Consider the following 19,908-nt stretch of genomic DNA (forward strand, 5'->3'; position numbering starts at 1 on the left):
ATTGCCCTTGAATCTTCCTGCCACACTTGCCAACCTCTCCTGCCACATCAGTGTGGCAGGCCACACCCTTTGAGAACCACTGCACTACTGCAATCTCTGAACGACAAGAGACTCCAGAGTTGCCCATGCTCACCCAGAGTTTGATTTCTTCCTAGTATCCCATAGTGGGATTCCCATGCAGCCTCTCATCCAGACACTGAACAGAGCCAGAACTGCCTAAGTTCATCATCATTGGTGCTGCTGCACCTTTGGACCATGACCTGCTTGGCTTTTCTTTCTGATTTCTGCTCACATTATGCAACTGCCCACTCTAGGAGTGCGACTGCCATAAGTGGAGCACCTTGTAAGCTCTAAGAAAATGCCGATGCAAATGCTGTTAGTGCTTGCACATGTGCATTTGTTATCAAGTGAAAGGTTTCAGCGCTTCATCAGAAAAATGCATTAAGAAGGCAGGGCGAAGAAACCCGAGGAAAATGAATGTCATCTGTTTAAAGTTTAAATCCAGCATTATCTTTACAGGCACAGCAGCTGCTACGGCGGAGGGGAGAATACCTCTAGATTCTGTACGAGTTAATCAAATGTTGCTTGTAGGAATTATTAGTTTTTTTGGGGGGGGGGATCTCTTCAATTGACTGCAAAAAGCACAAAGAAAAATGAATGCGGTCTGCTTGCTCATTATAACTGCGATGGTAGTTGTGGGTTGTTGGGTAAACTCCAAATCCCCATTGCTACAAGGATATTTGCCCACTGCTAGCCTTGAAAGGCGTTTTTCTGGTCATGGGGGAGATATCCAGATACCCCAGGATTCATTTGATCCCAAGTTGGTCTCACTACCAGTGAGCAACCAGGCTAGCACAGCAAACCTACTACCCTATAAGCTGCAACCCTATACATGCTTGGATGCAAGTAGCACTGCACAGAGTGGAATCCATGTCCAAATAAGTATGCATTGGATTAAAGTGCTAAGAGTGCTAATTTGTCTTGCCAAATGCAAGGTGGTTCTTTTAATGAGATTCAGAAGCAATACAAACACAAGCGAGTGAGAAGATTAAAGATTTTATTCTAAACAGCAAGCATTACATACATTACCAAGCAAGCACTTCGATCTGCCACTGGGAAGACCTCAAGAAGTGGCGAAGTGACCCCCAGGTAGCCTCAGTTTGCATGGCCCTGCAATCGATCAGTCCATGCACGAGCTTCACAGAACTATGCCCTATAACCATCCGATTTATAGATAGCTAACCTGTGTGGTTTGCCTGACTGCCTACATGCTACTAGCCAGTGGTGTCGCAACAGGGGTGGGGGGGGGGCGATGCGCCTCGGGCACCATGCCTGGGGGGGGGGTGACAAGAAGGCACCCCGTGGAGGCTCGCGGCGGCATGAGTTATCATGCCACCGCCGCATGTGGAGGATCCTCTGTTCACGGCTGTAGCTGCAGAGGGATCCTGGCACCGTCTGTATGGCGCTGGAGCAGCGCTGCCCGCAAACCGCTATGTACAGTGCATGTGTGGCATCGCTACGTACAGGACATGCGTCATACGTAGCGACACCACACATGCACCCTACATAGCGACGTCCCGCCCCGGGTGTCACAACACCTTCGTTCGCCCCTGCTACTAATTACATATTGGTTATTCATTAGCTAGCCACCTCTCCCAATGCCTCACTTCAAAGAAGGAAGGTATCCAGCACTATTACTTCCTTCCACAGATTAGGGCATTAAATGGCTGTTCTCAGCCATCAAAGAGCAGAACAAGAGATAGAGAGGGGAAGGAAACAAAGGCAGGAAGACATGGCCATGCTAGATCTCTATCTCCTCAAAATACAAATACCTTCCGCATTGCCCATTCACGCAAGCAGTGGTGTGCAGTGGAATTTTTCATAGAGGAACAGTTGGGCCAGAGATGCCAGCCTGCAAGTGCAATGTGGAGAGGGTGACATCACACACATGACATCTTTGCATCCTGAAATCACATGTGTGAGCACTGTACCTCCCTCTCTAAGCCAGACAGACGCTTTCCAAGCTTTGAGAAGGCAGTATCGGGCCTGTGATAGGATGCTGCAGCCTTCCTACCTCCTTCCCAAAGCTGGGTGGGCTTAGGGAAGATGGCAGGAGGGTTATTGGACCCATCAGATCAGATTAAGCTGGGCATAAGCTTCCCGGGCTTTGGGAAGGAGACGCCAGGGGAACATTTAGGGGACCAGCCTAGTCTTGCTAGTCCACTGACCGCACGCTACTGGTAGAATTCTAACATTGCTCAATTTGTTTTTGGGAGACGGAGGAGGAGCGAAGGACTGGATGCCATATAACTGACAATGAAGTCGTGCAGTGATCAGCTCCAGCTTGAATTATTCCAATGCACTCATAAGAACCTTAGAACACAAGGAGAAGCTGTTGGATCAGATTTATGGCATATTTAGTCCAGCATACTGTTCTCACAGTAGCCAACCAGATGCACTCTCCCTCCTACCATTTCTAGCAAACTGGTTTTCAGAAGAATGTTGCCCTTGACCAGGGGTCTGCAACCTTTAAGACAAAAAGAGCCACTTGGACCCATTTCCGAAGGAAAAAACAAACTGGGAGCCGCAAAACCATTGTGACATTTAAAACAAATATATCTCCGGAGTGGCGATCTGACAGCGGGAAGGTGACATCGGGACGGTGCATGACTAATGCACGCACCACCCCCATGCGACGTCACAGCCAGTACAGCGCCCGCCACAGTGGGGAGTGTCGGGGTGCACAATGCACCTCCTCCCCTCACTAGTATCCGCCCCGGAGCCGCGGCAAAGGTGTAAAAGAGCCACATGCGGCTCCGGAGCCGCGGGTTGCAGACCCCTGCCCTTGACCATGGAAGCAGGACACAACCATCATGGCTAGTAGCCATTGATAGCCTTATTCTTATCAATGTAAAGAAAACCTGACACACACACCCCCAAAAAAATCAGGTCAGCGTTTCACAGTGATTCAAATGGTGTCAGCACCCAGGGAGTAAGAAAGCAACCACCACTCCTGTTTTCTCCATCCAACCTGAGCCAGAAGATCTCAGGGCATAGGTGGAGCAGCTTGTGAAAAGTGTTTCAGAAACTGGTTTTGGTCTCCCAATGTGGAGCTCAGGCTGCTGGCATGCATTTCTCCTCGACAAACTGTACTGATTGGCAATTCATTTCCAAGCTCAATTCAAAGCAGAACCATAGGCCAAAATTTCTCAAGGATTTTATTCTCTGCCCCCACAAAAACCCCAACGATTTCTGATCTTCTCCCTTTCCAAGAAATGTGCACGCAGCTCTAATTTGTGTTATCCTTGACATTTAAGGACCTAAAATAATGATCTGTCTCTACATATCCAAAGAAGTGCCCTCCCTGAGACTATGAGGTCACCAGTAGAGGAACTCCACAGGTCACACCATCCTCTGAAATTTGACAAGTCTAGACAGTTCTGTTCTTAGGGAGATCTGTCTGGGCATCCAACTTCAATGTTATCAAAAAGAAATCAACATATTCCTGGTGCTTTTGACCGGCTGGAATGTATCCCTGAACTGCAATGATGTCTTTTTCACTTGCCTGGATGAAGAGGTGTATTGTGTGTATTGAAGCCTCTGATATATGTGGTTGGAATGTAGTCTACTGTATAAGTCAAAATCACATCCATTACTCCACACACTTAGGTATGTGGCCCTCAAAAGATTGACAACAAGGCAATTTGGCCCTGGGCTGGAAAAGGTTCACCAACCCTGTTTTATTGGAACTGTCACATGTCTCTTCTCTCTTGACATTGCAATGCTATTATATCATGAATTTTTTATTATTTATTTCTTATGTTTATAGCCTAATGGATTAGTTCCCAAGGCGTCTTACAAAAGTTAAAAGCCAACTTACCAATTATGTAATAATCTTTTCTTTTTCTTATCAAAGAACTTTTTTGAAAAAAGAAAAAAAAGAAAATTGCAGCTTGCGCTTTCTGCGTTATTTCCAAGGAATTAAACATACAGAACATTTTTCTATAGGAAAATGCACCATAAAAAGAATTACCAAAGATCAGATTTGAGTATCTGGAAATTACACGTACAGGAATATGAAAGCCTGTTCTATTATTTCTTTTAACAAAACAGCTGCTGTTTGTAGCGTTCCCTAAATATTACCTGTAACACTTCGAAATTGGAGCGGGGAATGTTATGAAACATGATCACCATTCCTTTTTGGTCACATTCTGCTACAGGGATTGTCGCACTAACGTCGTTACAGACAATATTGCTTTTCTTTGGTTGTTTCCGGAGGAGTCGAGGGAAAGCAGGAGAAAGCCTGAACAGTGTCCCCCAATGGTTACACAGACGGGAGCAAAAGGTCAGGCACACAGAACTTACCCTGGGCCAGATGCGAAAGGTCCGGAACCATCATACGCTATTTCCCCACGTCCACCTGAGAAATCTGAAAAGGGAAAGTAACAAAGACAGTTTGTGACAAAGCTGACACAAAGTACTCCAAAAGGAGCCAAATCAATTGTGACATTTTTCATTTATTTGTAAATGCCTCCTTGGCAGGACACTCACTCAAGACGACAGTTGCCTCTTACGGAATGGAGGAAGTGATGGCGAAATAGAAGGACTCTTGACAGCCGCTTTAATGAGATTCTGCGTTAAGATCACTCTAACACTTTTTCTCTCCCCCCCCCCCGTTCGTTCACTCTTAGTCTCCCATACCCCTAATTTATGGGAGGGGGAGGAAGCCTTCGATGTAGGAAAACCCCCCACCTTGCCCTTTTGTCAATTTCCATTTCTAGTTCATTGTGTCCTACTTCTAAGCCCGTCTCCTCCTTCCCTAATAAATAAATAAATCACAAAGCAATATGTCAAGAAAATGTAAATAGTACAGGACATTGATTATCTTCTGGCCCAATTCCACCAATTTTGCTAGGGTGCAAGTTATCTTACTCAGCAAGCAATTCTGCTGCAGAAAATGAGATCTTTGACCTGCTGCTCAGAATTTGCAAGGAACGAACAGCCTACCTTGAAGAATAATCGGTGTTTGAGCCTCTTTCTCCCTAGCCACTTTGGGTATTATCATGATTCCTAAACTGCCTGCCAAAACCGTTTGGCTATGATGGAGTCTGTGGGTTTTCATTGTTCTCGCTTGTTATTGGGGAGCTTATATTTCCACCTGGAATTGCTTTTATGAGTGATTACTGAGAGCAAACCCTTGCAACAAGAACAGCCTTTCGATGCACTGCGATTCTAGTGGTTCAGACTCCGTCACACATAGAGAGAAATTACTGGTCGCTGTGTGGTCAGGTGGACATTCTGTACCATCTAGAGCAGGCATAGGCAAACTTGGCCCTCCAGATGGGACTACAATTCCCATCATCCCTGACCACTGGTCCTGCTAGCTAGGGATGATGGGAGTTGTAGTCCCAAAACATCTGGAGGGCCGAGTTTGCCTATGCCTGATCTAGAGATATGGTGGCAGTCCTTGAAATACTAGTCTGGTATGCTTCCAGTGGCAAAGTATATTTCATTTACAAATCCCAGTTATTAGCTGTGGAAATGGACCCTTTTCCTCATTGGGAAACTTTTAAGCATTGCATGCCATTGGTGGGCAGCGCTGGAAGCAAAAGTGACATTTAATGGTTTTAATTATTATACCCTGCCCATCTGTCTGGGTTTACCTTTGAATGCTCACCTACATTCCAGCCATGGAAAAGACAGAGGTTTCTGCTCATACCTCTCCCCACCCAGGCCAGAGAGAGACAGGATCACATTTCAAGTACACCTTCCAGACAGCACCCTCCATATTTTATTTTGTTTTTATTTGTTGGATTTGTATGCCAACTTTTTCTCCAAGGAGCTCAAGCTGACATACAAGCTGACATCTCATTGAATTCTCACAACAACCCTGTGAGGTAGGTTAGGCTGAGAGGCAATGAGTGGCCCAAGATCACCCAGGTGAGCTTTATGGCTGAGTGTGGATTTGAACTCTGGTCTTCAAGGTCCTAGTCTGCCACTCTTAACCATTGTACCAGAGTAGAGCATTAAACTAGTAAAAACAAAAACAATTAAACCCTATTATACTAGGGGGAAAGGATTTGAAAAAATGTGTGTATTGTGAGATATTGCATACAAAAACAAGTATGCTGGGGGGGAAATGCAATGAAATGCTGGTGGATTTTAATAAGTGTTTTTAAATGAAATAAAAAATAATTTAGTCAGTAGAATCATAGAACTGTAGAGTTGGAAGGAACCCTGGAGTCAGGCAGTTCAACCCCCTGCAATTCAGGAATCCTGCCCTGGTTAACAGCCAAGAAAAAAGCACACCAAGAACTCAGGCCAATGTAAGTTTCAATAGTGGGAGTAGTCCCTACTCACAAATCAATAGTCAATAGTAACAAAAACTAATCCATTCAAAAATATGTATTCTGGTTAACAGCCAGACACACTGACCATTGCACCACAGGCTATAATTTAATTTATTGTGAATAATAATAATGCATTATTACTATTTTTATTATTAGTTGCTTGTTACTTGGAGGTCTGCAAGTAACTTAAAACACAGTTAAATGCACAGATAAATATATTGTACCATTAGAGAGAGAGAAACATACAATCCCCTTAACAGCCATAGGCAGCTTTGGTGGCATGCTAATAGCAATGCGGAAACATGGAGAATTGGACTTAAGATTGGAAAAAAATGAGGATCTGAGGGAAACCAAAATGTTCAAGTAGTGCATTGCTACTGGGGTGGGATGTAAAGGGAGAGGCAGCTACCAGGAATGCAGAGTGCTGCCTTCTGCAGCATGTCAGGGTTCCTCTGCATTGATGAGGAAAGGACTCCCAAAAAGATGGGAAGTTCTCAAACCACTGCACTTGGAAGTTCAAATGCTCTGGCACAATGGCGACTTCCAAAGCGACTTTTAATTACAATGCCTTTAGACTCCAGGCTTCTTCCAAGGACTGCAATTTTACGCCCTTTAAATCACAGAACATTTGCTAAATATGCCGGGTGCCCCATCCCAAACTGCTTGAACCATACCGAGATGACATTCTTCTGGCATCAAAGGAAAGATTAGTTCTCCAAGCAGTCAAATTATGCTTTATTCAGCCTTTTACTCTAGTAACTCAGTAATAATGCTTCAGTGGGTTGACTTAACATTCCCCCCTTTTCAGCAATAAATTCACAAGCCATCAAGCTGAGACAAGAAGGATGGGTTTCAAGTTCTCATTTATCATTACTTTAATTGGTCTACAATTGCTCCTGACTAATTATTGCCCCTACAGGCCAACTATTAACTCAGTGTGTTTTAAAAGGGATTGGCTTTGAAAAAGTTACTTTGCAGTAACGAGGTTCCATTACTATGAATCTTTCATGCTTTCTCTCTTCCCCCTCCATTCAAGGCTATGGTTCAGTCCATATGTAATGCCAACTAATTGGCACTACTTGAATAAACCCTGCTTGCAGTTCCTTGTTTGGAGAACAAGAACAAACCATTGTTTGTCAGTTCGTACGTAATGGCAAACTATGGTTTGTACCACAGAATTGCTCATTATAGTGCCATAACTCTTCATAGTGCTTACAAAGCACAAAACAAGCTAACAATCTAAGGGTGCTATTCAGCTAGGTTTTACTTAGCATAGACCCACTGAAATTAATAGACCTAACTTAAGAAGCAATCCTAAACCTGGAAAGGCAGAGGAAGCAACACCAGCTTAAGTTAAACTGGTGTAAAATATGCCAGTACACTGGTACCTTGGTTCTTAAACTTAATCTGTTCCGGGAGTCTGTTCAACTCGCAAAACCGTTCAAAAACCAAGGTGCAGCTTCCGATTGGCTGCAGGAGCTTCCTGCACTCAATTGGAAGCTGTGTCAGGCATTCGGTGTCTGAAAAACGTTTGCAAACCGGAACACTCACTTCCGGGTTTGCAGCATTCAGGAGCCGATTTGTTCGGCAACTGAGCTGTTCGAGAACCAAGGTACGACTGCACAAAACTCCATTCAGGAGTGGAGCCTAAGCTTAGCAGAGGAAAAAATGAGCCTTGAAAATAAGAGTTGCAGCACTCTTTTCATTTGTTTAACTAACACAGAGTTGCTAGGGCACATTGCCGAGCTGAACAGACAGGATCCAGCTTAAGTCTCCTCTATGGTCCTACCCCTGCCACTCCCCCAGAATGCCCTCTTTTCAGGGCTTTTAGCAGCCTCAGATCTTCCAGCTCAGCCAATGAGCCTGGGATGAGGGACTTAGGTCAGCATATCTCCAGCTGAGCCAGGGACTTATACTGGCAAAGCCTGGCTGATGCAGCCAAAGATCCTCCACATCCAAACATGCTCACCGCTGCAGTTCTAGCATTAAGAATGTGCCCTAAGAGATGCTCATTAATTTCAACAGGTCTTCTCTTAAAAAAACCTATGGGGGGCACCCTAAAATTAGACACAGGAAAAACAAAGAAGAAAATGAAACGTAGTGGATGAGACATAGAAGCAATTTGCCATCCTTCCACAACCTGACATTTTGAACCACAACTTACATCAGTCCCATTCATTGTGACCACTATGACCAAGGATGTTGGCAGTTTTAGCCCAAACAAGTTGAATGGCACCAAGTTGTGGAAGGCTGCACTATCTTCTCCTTAGTTATAACAGGACAGGAGAAGCCAACATGGTGACCCTAATTCATTGCTGCAACTCAACTCTCATTAGCCCCACAAGTATGGCCAACAAGAGGGCAACCTAGGTGATAAAGGGTCTGGAAACCAACTCTTATGAGGAACTGTTGACATAATTGGGTATTGTTTAACCTGGGAAAGAGGAGACTGAGGGGAAAAAATACAATAGCCATCTTCAAATATCTTAAGGGCTGCCACATGGAAGATGGAGCGAGCTTGTTTTTCTCCTACTTTGGAGGCTAGGACCCAAACCAATGGCTTCAAGTTACAAGAAAGGCGATTCCGACCAAACACCAGGAAGAACTTTCTGGCAGTAAGAGCTGCTCAACAGTGGAATGCCGCTGGCAAGGGGTGGTGCACCTTCCTCCATTGGAGATTGGGTGAAGATTACTTCATTGAAGATTAGGCAGAGGTTGGGTGGCCATCTGTCATGGATGATCTAGTTGAGATTTCTGCATTGCTGGAGTTGGACTAGATGACCCTTGGCGTCCCTTCCAAATCTACAGTTCTGTGATTCTAACACATGTTAAATAATGAATGCAAACTACAGGTTATTCTTCCATTTCCTTTAAAAAATGTCTAAAAGCTGATTATAATTGCATATTACAGGGCACTTCCTTTCCCTCCACCCTCTCTTTTCTCTCAAGGACTTGCTATCAAGTGAGAAAGCATTTCTCTACTGGTGTCTGTACTTGAGGAAAAGTTACCTCTAACTCTAAAAGAAGGGCCTTGTTTATTTCCCAGACCTCAATTGCCATTTGCTTGTGTTAGGTTCCCAATCATTTATTTTCTTTAAGAAATCAATTCAAAGGGGGTTGAAGAAAAAGAAAAACCATGAAATTGAGCAGGCAGGTAACCAACGTTTAGATAAGATACATAATTGTGCAGTTTGATGATACAATAACTTTCCCAAGGGATACAAACGACCTGATAATTCAAGACTGGCAATGTCAAAACGAAGGTATAAATTGCACCCTTCTCCCTCCTTCTTCTCCTCTGGGTTGGGATAAATATAATTTCTCACTGCACTGTATGTCTCTCTTTTAAGCCTCAGGTGGTTTTAACTTAATGAGATTAGTTCCAGCAGGGAGCGAAATCCCATGAGATAGGATTAGTATTTTATCTGTTTTCTCCCCATCCAGCACGTTCAGTGTAGTCAATCTTGATGACGTGATGCTATTGTTGCCATTTGGTCCTTGTTTCCAAATGTAACACCATCTCCTAGCTCCATCATCAAAGCTCTGGCGGAACGTAAGGGGCTTGCTTAAAACATGTCTCAGGAGAGAAAGCAGGAACTCTATTATCCTTTCCTCGAAATCTGATGATTCCATATCTCTGTCCCCCAAACCTGTTTTCAATGTAAACATCATAAAGCAAAGCGGGCAGGATGCAATGGAATATGAAAGATACTGCCTCTCTCATCTGTGAGACTTCCAGCTCACACTATAGCCCCTCTTGATAGGTTGACCCAGCCACTCTGGGCGGCTTCCAACATATATAAAAACATAATAAAACATTACACAATAAAAGATTCCCGATACACGGCTGCATTCAGATGTCTCCTAAAAGTTGTGTAGTTCTTTATCTCCTTGACATCTGAAGGGAGGGTGCCACTACCGATAAGGCCATCTGCATGGTTCCTTGTAACTTCGCTTCTCTCAGCAGAAGACCCTCGGAGGAGGACCTCCGAGTCTGGGCTGAACAATGCAGGTGGAGATGCTCCTTCAGGTATACAGGACCGAGGCCATTTAGGGCTTTAAAGGTCAGCACCAACACTTTGAACTGTGCTTGGAAATGCACTCAGAGCCAATGTAGGTCTTTTAGGACAGGTGTTATATGGCCCCGATGACCACTCCCAGTCACCAGTCTAGCTGCTGCATTCTGAATTAGAGTTTCCAAGTCACCTTCAAAGGTAGCCCTATGTAGGGTGCATTGCAGTAGTCCAAGCAGGAGATAACCAGAACATATACCACTGTGGCAGGGCAGTGAGCAGGCAGGTAGGATCTCAACTGGCATAGCAGATGGAGCTCTGCTCTGGACACAGAATTAACCTGAGCCATAATAATAATAATAATAATAATAATAATAATAATAATAATAATAATAATTATTATTATTTATTTATACCATGCCCATCTGGCTGAGTTTCCCCAGCCACTCTGGGATGCTCCCAATCGAGTGTTAAAAACAATACAGCATGGAGAGCTGTGAGTCCAAAATGACTCCCAGGCAGTGCACCTGGTCCCTTAAGGGCACAGTTGCTCAGCCCTCTGTCCCCCAGAAACAATACTTCTGCCTTGTTGGGATTCAATCTCAATCCATAAGCCGTCCTCCAGACACTCACACAGGGCATTCACCACCTTCACTGGCTCCAAATTAAATTAGAGGTAGAGCTGGGTATCATCCGCATACTGATGAACACCCGTGATTATTTCGCCCAGTGGTTTCATATAGATGTTGAAAAACATGGGGAAGAGGACAGAGCCCTGAGCTACTCCACAAGTGAGATTCTGGTGGATTGCTTTACCCATAAGGACAATTTTCAGAAATAATCTAGTTGCTTTCTTACAGGAGACCAGTTACTGCGATTCTGAAGAAGGAGAAGGAGAAGGAGAAGGAGGAGAAGGAGAAGGAGAAGGAGAAGGAGAAGGAGAAGGAGAAGGAGAAGGAGGAGGAGAAGAAGAAGAAGAAGAAGAAGAAGAAGAAGAAGAAGAAGAAGAAGAAGAAGAAGAAGAAGTGCATCCTGCAATAGATTGCTTCATGGAATGCTTCTGTTTGGGTATCTAGGTCATATCTACATTATACATTTAAAGCACTTTAAATCTTCTTCTTCTTCTTGTTTAGTCGTTTAGTCGTGTCCGACTCTTCGTGACCCCATGGACCAGAGCATGCCAGGCACTCCTGTCTTCCACTGCCTCCCGCAGTTTGGTCAAACTCATGCTGGTAGCTTCGAGAACACCGTGCAACCATCTTGTCCTCTGTCGTCCCCTTCTCCTTGTGCCCTCCATCTTTCCCAGCATCAGGGTCTTTTCCAGGGAGTCTTCTCTTCTCATGAGGTGGCCAATGTATTCGAGCCTCAGCTTCACGATCTGTCCTTCCAGTGAGCACTCAGGGCTGATTTCCTTAAGAACTGATAAATCTTGTGGCTTCCCTCAAAGAATCTAGGGAATTGTAGTTTCTTAAGGCAGGGCTGCATTTCCCAGCACCCTTAACTCTAATTCCTGGGAGTCTTCAGGGGAAGTCACCACTGATAAAGGTTGGATAACAGGGATTCTTTAGCTGTGATTCTTGCATTGGAGGGGTTGGACTTCTTGACCCTTGTGGTCCCACCCAGCTCTACAATTCTATGATTACATGTGAATAACAGATATACAGATTGTACGATTGTTGAAAGTAATGTGTGAATACCCTTCATGAGTCTAATAGTGAGAGGAAAGAAAGTGAAAATATAGGAAAGGATGCAGTCCAACCAAGCAACTTGTTAAGACAACTGTCCTGTTTTCCTCCTGGGAGGTTCACATGATAGCTAACTTTAATTCCATTGAGGGCAGCAAATATCTACTAAACACCACTGCAAGCTACCTGCATCCGAGCACTGGGATGGAAACATTTGTCATAAAGATAAATTCTGCATAGACATGAGCCCTTTACCCTGCTTCCACTCCTATACTTTGTCCTCCATTTTTATATAAACGAATGATTCACTCTTCCTGATTCCAAGTTCAACTGGGAGAATTTGCTGCAGCTCTTAGTTCCTTCACCCATTTATTTGCATCTTTCCACACACAAGAAAAACTATATACACATCCCTCACTATCTCGCCACAGCTTAAAATGAGAAAACAACTAATATAAAAAACTGTTGTGTATTCTAACATCTCATTATATGTTAAACACAGGAAAACAGACATAAAACAGCAGACATCTGAAAGGGGGGAAAGTAGTTCTTTTTTTTACTGACAGATGATCTGATTCCACTTACTGTAGCTGCTACAGTAAGTATTGCACTTCACTTAGAACACAATGGTGTTAAGAGAGATTTGTGACTGCATGATTTCTGCCTTTTTAGGGAGCAAGTTAACCAGGGCTGATGTTAGATGGCATCACTCGAAATTTCTCCCCACAGAAGGAGGTTTGGCATCTTCATTGTACCCTGAGTTAAGCTGAAGGTACACCCCTTTTTACCCTGGTCTTTGGAACCAGAGGTAAATGATATTCCTGCAGAGAAGCTGGTAAAATCTGGGCTGGATGAGGTAACTGTTAGGTGGATGTGTAGCTGGTTCACTAAAGGTAAAGGTAAAGGGACCCCTGACCATTAAGTCCAGTCATGGACAACTCTGGGGTTGCAGCGCTCATCTCACTTTATTGGCCGAGGGAGCCGGCGTACAGCTTCCGGGTCATGTGGCCAGCATGACTAAGCTGCTTCTGGTGGAAGCAGAGCAGCCCATGGAAACGCCGTTTACCTTCCCACCAGAGCGGTACCTATTTATCTACTTGCACTTTGATGTGCTTTTGAACTGGTAGGTTGGCAGGAGCAGGGACCCAACAACGGGAGCTCATCCCGTCGTGGGGATTCGAACCGCTGACCTTCTGATCGGCAAGCCCAAGAGGCTCAGTGGTTTAGACCACAGCGCCACAGTGCTAACCGAACCTAAAGAGTGCTCACTAATGGTTCTCCAGCATCCAGGGGGGGAAGTGACAAGTGGGGTGCCGCAGGGTTCTGTCCTGGGCCCATTGTTTTTCAACATCTCTATAGATGACTTGGATGAAGGAATTGAGCGGATGCTCATCAAATTTGCAGAAGACACCAAACTGGGAGGGGTAGCGAATGCTGCAGAAGACAGTATCAGGATTCAAATGACCTTAACAGATTGGAGACCTGGGCCCAAACTAACAAAATAAATTTCAACATGGACAAATGTAAGATTCTGCACGTAGGCAGGAAGAACCAAATGTACAAATATAAGATGGGGGACATCTGACTTACTAGCAGTACATCTGAAAAGGATCTAAGTCAGGCTTCCTCAACCTCGGCCCTCCAAATGTTTCGAGACTACAATTCCCATCATTCCTTACCATTGGTCCTGCTAGCTAGGGATCATGAGAGTTGTAGGCCAAAAACATCTGGAGGTTCAAGGCTGAGGAAGCCTGATCTAAGTGTCTTAATAGACCACAAACTTAACATTGGAATGTGAGTACCAATAACCCTCCCCTCCAGAGAGAAGAATCGTTGCTAATTACTAATCACAAGCAGGAGTCAAGAACTGTGTGGAAATGAATTACTGATCAAAGAGAGGACTGGTGGAAACATCGGGGAATGGAAGGAATTTTATGACGCAGTTACAAATGGACTTTCGTTAAGACAGGCTTGCCCATAGGAGGACGAGGGGGAGGAGGACCAGGGTCATCAGAATGTGAATGTATGGTTATCGGAATGTGATCTTGACTTGGCAGGTCCCCCTGAGATATATTGGCAAGCCTGTGGAAATCAACGGACAGACTGTGGGAATGTTCTTTACAGAGGTGTGGAAATGGCATCTGTCCTTTATGTGATATGACTCTTGGAGAGTGTAAAACCCACACAGAATATGTTTGTTTGCAACACGCTTGTGAAGATTATCAGAGATCACAAAGAAAGGAATATATGATAACAACAAGAAGATGAGGAAAATAACAAAGAGACTATCTGGACAGAACTAGATAGAACTGTTTAATTAAAGCAGCAGCAGCAAGAGTGAAGTTTGGATCCCTTTCGGAGCTTGAAGTATGGGTACCCCCAACAAAAAATTTAAAAATATGGCTGTATAATTTGGAACTAATGTGATTTGGAATTAATGTGACTTGATTGGCCTGTTAATAAAAATTATATTTAAAAAAAACAAAACTTAACATTGGAGATTTGAAAGCAGAGTTTGGGTGGCCATCTGTCATGGATGCTTTAGCATTGCAGAGTTGGACTAGATGACCCTTGTGATCCCTTCCAATTCTAACATCCTATATTTTAGGACCCATCCTATTATTCTCATTGTAAATTTTAACAGATTTTAACTTAATTGAATATTGTATTTTTACATTGTTGTAACCCACCTTGGGACCTTATAGTGAAGAGTGGATAGGAAATCTAAATAAATAAATAAAAATATTCATCGTCATGGTTTGCATTAAAACATTCTCAGAGTAGGCCCACTGAAAATCATGGGCCATTAATTTCAGTGGGTCTGTACTGAATAGTCCAGCAGCATCCGCATCATATTAAAATAAAATATTGTAGTGTTAGTAGTATCAACACGGTGACCAACCTCTGCGAAATGCTCAGCAGCTCATTTCCAGGTTCGAAGTGAGTCACTGGTATCGGTGGTAACCAGATGCAATGCCATGTCATGGCTGTTATGTGTGAAGGGAGCATGGGTCCCAATAATTGTGGACCCAGAGTGGTTGGCCGTGGGCCCTTCTGAGCACCCAGCCCTTCAGCAGATGCCTGACCATACCAATACCTGCAGACACCATCTCTGTTTCCCCAAATCCATAAGTCTCTAAATGTTTCCATTACACTACATCAGTCCTAAGTTATAAGTGTCGACATTGCCAGGTATTAAGAAAGGTTTTCACCTTGGGCCAGTAATTATGTCATGGCCAACTCCCAGATCTGATGTCTTGTTTGACCCTAGGACAACACGCTGGTGAAACCTCCTCCGCACAGAAAGAATACAGGCTTCTTCAACATAGTCAAATGTTTTGCTTCCGAATAGGACGGAAACCATTTATCTTAACAAAGGACACATCTAAATTTCTGACATGCCCATCCACGAGTTGTCTCAGAGAAAAAGTCATGCTTGTATGCGATTTAACTTACATGGCTGGCTTTAGCTTAAGAAGAACGTGGGGGTGTTTTCTTTCGTTTTTCTCCTTCTGGTTTTGCATTCATGAATCTGCTTAACCTTTTCCCTCGACACCATATATTCCCTCCTATTAATTCTCTCTTCTTCGCTCTCTGTAGACACAGTTTTCTGTCTCTTTGCCTCAAATGTGCGGCAGTCAAGGGCTCGTCAAATGATGTGCTTGATAGACCTCTTTAAAAAGAATGCAGAGAGGGGGTTTTGTTTGGCTGCAAGCTTCATGAAGAACCATCTGGAAAATGAGACTGCAAGAAAACAAAGAGTGTAGTACTGGGGCATGGGGCCTTTTCCAGCTGATGGGCCACACTTCCTTTTGGTGAAGCCTTCTGGGGGTCTCATGTCACTGTGGGTGGGGCCAGAGGCAAAGACAGGCAGAGCAGCAAATGCAGGTGTTTCCCTGGGGCAGATGGGGCCGATCAACCTGAGGTCAAAACCAGCACTTTGAATTGGGCCCAGAAATTAATTGGTAGCCAGCGCAGTTAGGGTAATGTCATATTTTGTGGTGACAAGGATCATGACAATGCATGACATTTTTCTATAATTCAGTTATGCAACATTATTTACAAAGCCATTTCAGAATGTGTGTGTGTGTGTGTGTGTGTGTGCGCGCGCGCGTGGAGGGGGTCTCTGTTCACAGTAATACAACTGATAGTCAATGGGGACCTTGCAAGTTCTACAGCATGTAAAATCTACATAGTAAGGCAAGTGTGAACAAGACTGCAGGAAGATCTATGTATTAGATGAACCACAAAGGAGAGGTTTGGGTTAACACTATGTAACAATGATGGGGACATGGAGGAAATCAAAAGGTACTGAAAGGACAGGACAGGAAGTGAATGGAGGTTGAACTCTCATATTCTCTTGTCTGCTCAGCCTTCCCCATGTGCCTTGCTGGGTCAGTGGAGACATGATTTTACTCTTCCACAAGGGCACAGCCGATTAACCTAACGAACTAGCGAGGACTTTCCTTGGCAAGGAAGAAAGCTGCTGGCGTCCAGATGATCTAACGACTGAAGACAAGTTACGCAAGTCTGAAGAAATGTGGAAAACTTTTAAGAAATAGTTTTGGTCCAAGATAAAATAACATGGAAAGGAAAGGACAGAAGTTGTCAAGAGACCATTACTACCTGGGAGGTTGCTTCACACACACACACCAGTTTTAAATATACTTTAATACATATTGATTGATGTGTTGAAAGTTTCATTGCAGTGCACATTAGATTAGGGCTGCTGAACTGACTTGATATGCTATATTATATGACAGCTAGGAAAATTAAAAGCCCTCAAGCTGTGATCTCGTCGGATCTTAGAAGCCAAAACCATGTTAGTAACGGAGTGGGGAAGTTGTTTACAGGCTCAGGTGATGCAGAAGAAAGAGAGACAGCTCTCCATTTCAAATTAGCCAGTCAAAAACAAAGACTTGTTGAGATTGCCTGTATAGGGTGCCATAATAGAAAGCAGCCTTCCCCAGATGGTACCCTCAGGCGATATAGGACAAGTCTCTTTGTCCCACAGAACATAAGTTGTTGCATCAAGCCAGTGGTCCATCTAGTTCAGCATCCTGTTTGTACAGTGGATAACCAGATGTTCATGGGAAGCCTACAAGCAGGACCAGAACACAACAGTACTCTCTCCACTTGTATCTCTCAGCATCTGGCATTGGGCACACTGGCTCCAACAGTGGAGGTAGAACTTAGCCTTTTCCTTCATGGAAAAGAATTGTGAGGGGAGAGACTCCATCAGGCAAGGCCTTCTTCCACCTGCCTTGCCCCACCCTCCAGTCTCTGCTTAATTTGCATTGTATTATTTTATGCACTGTGGCTTGCCGTTGTTTTATTGCTTGTAGTTTCGAAATTATTTATTGTAATTGTTAAGAGTGGGTTTCTGTTTAATTTTTATATGCTGATATTATTATTCTATACTAGTCTAATGGTGGTTGAATGTTACTCTATTTGATGTAGATTCCTTATTTTAAAGCTGTTTTATTATCACATTTTTGTATTGCATTAGATTGTTATAAGGTGTACGTTCTTTGTTTCTTCAGTTTGTAAACTGCCTTGAGTATTGTAAGATAGAAAGGCGGAATACAAATTAAAAGTGATGATGTTGATGATGATGGATTTCTCTAATCCTTTTAGTAATCCAAATTGGTGGCCATCCCTACTTCTCATGCAAGCAAATTTCCCTACTTCAATTATGCACTGTGTGCCTGCCCTGAATCTTCCAACATTCAGCTTCATTCAACATTCCTGAGTTCTAGTGTTATGAGAGATTGGGGGTGGGGGGGTGGGATATTTCTCTATCCACTTTGTCCAAACCCTGCATAAGTGAATACAAAGCTGTCATGTTGCTTCCGAATTAGCTTTTCTGTAAACCAAATAGCTCCAAATGATATAACCTTTCCTCAAAGGTGACTTTCTCCACCCCCTTGAGTATTTTGGTTGCCCCTTTCTTAACCTTTTCCAGCTCTACAGCATCATTTATGAGGTGAGGTGACCAGATGATGGAAGACATCTTCAGGAAAAAATAGTCAGGGAGGACACCCAACAATAATCTCTTCTGGTGGTGATAGAATGTATTTCTGAGCTAAGCAGCTATGGGCTTCATTAATATCTGGACAGGAGAAATGTTCTGGGCCTGAACCTTTAAAATGAAGGCTGAAAATCTATGGTTCGGAGTGGTGTGTGTGTGTGTGTGTGTGTGTGTGTGTGTGTGTGTGCGCACCCCTGCAAAAGGCTGATCTTGGTGATTCTGATGAGACAGTGAGAACGGTGATTTCCGAAAGCACACAGCATCAAAGCAACTTGAGGTTTTATAGGGTAAACTAAGCATTTTCAATTGCACCAGGAGCACTGTTGATAGGCAGAGTTAGGTACTCAAGCACTTAGCTAGCAGAAGCCTGCCGGGATCTGTTTTGTTATTTTGAGTGGGCCATCACTTTTCTCCACTGGCTCAAGGAGCAGCATTTTCTACATGATGTGATCAGTTATATATTATCAGATGTCCATTGTGAAGGTGAAATATCGCTTTAGGAGGCATAATTCAGATCTTTCCCTTCTCTTTTTCTCCTTGCCCTCCCTTTCAGATTTTATGTTCCATTGACTTCATCATTACCATAAAGAATAGCACAGACTCTCCACTTCATTGCTGGGGAAAGGATCCCTCTGCCCAATTTTAAGGAAATAAACCTAGAAGCAGCACTTATCTTAGACATTAGATAACCTTGAGTGTGAAACCTTTGCTGCCACTTCTTTGCTTTCAGCTCTCCGTGCCTAAAACAAAACAAACAAACACCCCACCTAAGTGTGACCTTGGACAAAACAATGCTAAATTGGCTGGCAATTTTTTAGGAGGCACTGCCATTATTAACTTGCAATTTTTTCATTTTAGCCTGCCACTGATGCTTGGCAGCTTAAAATTTTTCATTTTCGCACTTGGATGAAGCTCACTGAAGTAGAGATTATGGAGATAGTGATGGTGAATTTTTTTACCGAGGGATCTTTCCACCTTTTCATTCTGTCAAATCAGGATAAAAATACAAAAGAGTTTCTCTTTAATGTATGGTTCATCAGCTGGGTATATCAGGATCAACTGGAAAAGTTAAAACTGTCCTTGGGCATTGCTGAGTCTGAATTGTGAAAATCAAAAGTATCATCAAAAATCAAGAATGCCAATTACTTCCCCCAGCCAAAATTCACTCGCAGAGGAACAAGGCTCTGTGTGTTCTAAGGATGAACAATTAGTCCATTTCTGTTCTATGTAAATTTTGCACGTGAGTAAATAGGGCTAACTCCCCCTACCTAAGTTCCTAATGTTGATCATGCTTCCCATAAGGTAAAGGTAAAGGGGTCCCTGACCATTAGGTCCAGTCGTGGCCAACTCTGGGGTTGCGGCGCTTATCTCACTTTATTGGCCAAGGGAGCCGGCGTACAGCTTCCGGGTCATGTGCCCGGAAACGCTGTTTACCTTCCCGCCAGAGAGGTACCTATTTATCTACTTGCACTTTGACATGCTTTCGAACTGCTAGGTTGGCAGGAGCAGGGACTGAGCAACGGGAGTTCACCCCGTCGCGGGGATTCACATAGCTCCTATTTAAACAACAGCAACAACAAAACAACAGTCATATTACGTGCAATCATACATTTAAAGTATCAAGTAGTTTTATTCTTGGTAACCACCCACAGTAAAAAGGTAAAGGTAAAGGACCCCTGGATGGTTAAGTCCCGTCAAATGTGACTATGGGGTTGTGGCGCTCATCTCACTTTCAGGCCAAGGGAGCCGACGTTTGTCCATAGACAGCTTTCCAGGTCATGTGGCCAGCAGGACTAAACTGCTTCTGGCTCAACGGGACACCATGATGG

The 19,908-nt window shown here is 43.8% G+C and overlaps 1 protein-coding gene across 1 annotated transcript in view; it reads right to left on the bottom strand.

Moving 5' to 3' along the window:
• NAALADL2 (N-acetylated alpha-linked acidic dipeptidase like 2) overlaps positions 1 to 19,908 on the bottom strand; it is a 770,720-nt gene that overhangs the window by 729,148 nt on the left and 21,664 nt on the right. Inside the window, exon 2 of the mRNA XM_028731603.2 lies at positions 4,366 to 4,429. The gene's annotated coding sequence lies outside the window, so the exon portion shown is untranslated. The remainder of the gene's footprint in view (positions 1 to 4,365; positions 4,430 to 19,908) is intronic.

Source organism: Podarcis muralis, chromosome 6 (genome assembly GCF_964188315.1).
Source record: "Podarcis muralis chromosome 6, rPodMur119.hap1.1, whole genome shotgun sequence".
In the NCBI taxonomy this organism is placed as follows: Eukaryota; Metazoa; Chordata; class Lepidosauria; order Squamata; family Lacertidae; genus Podarcis; species Podarcis muralis.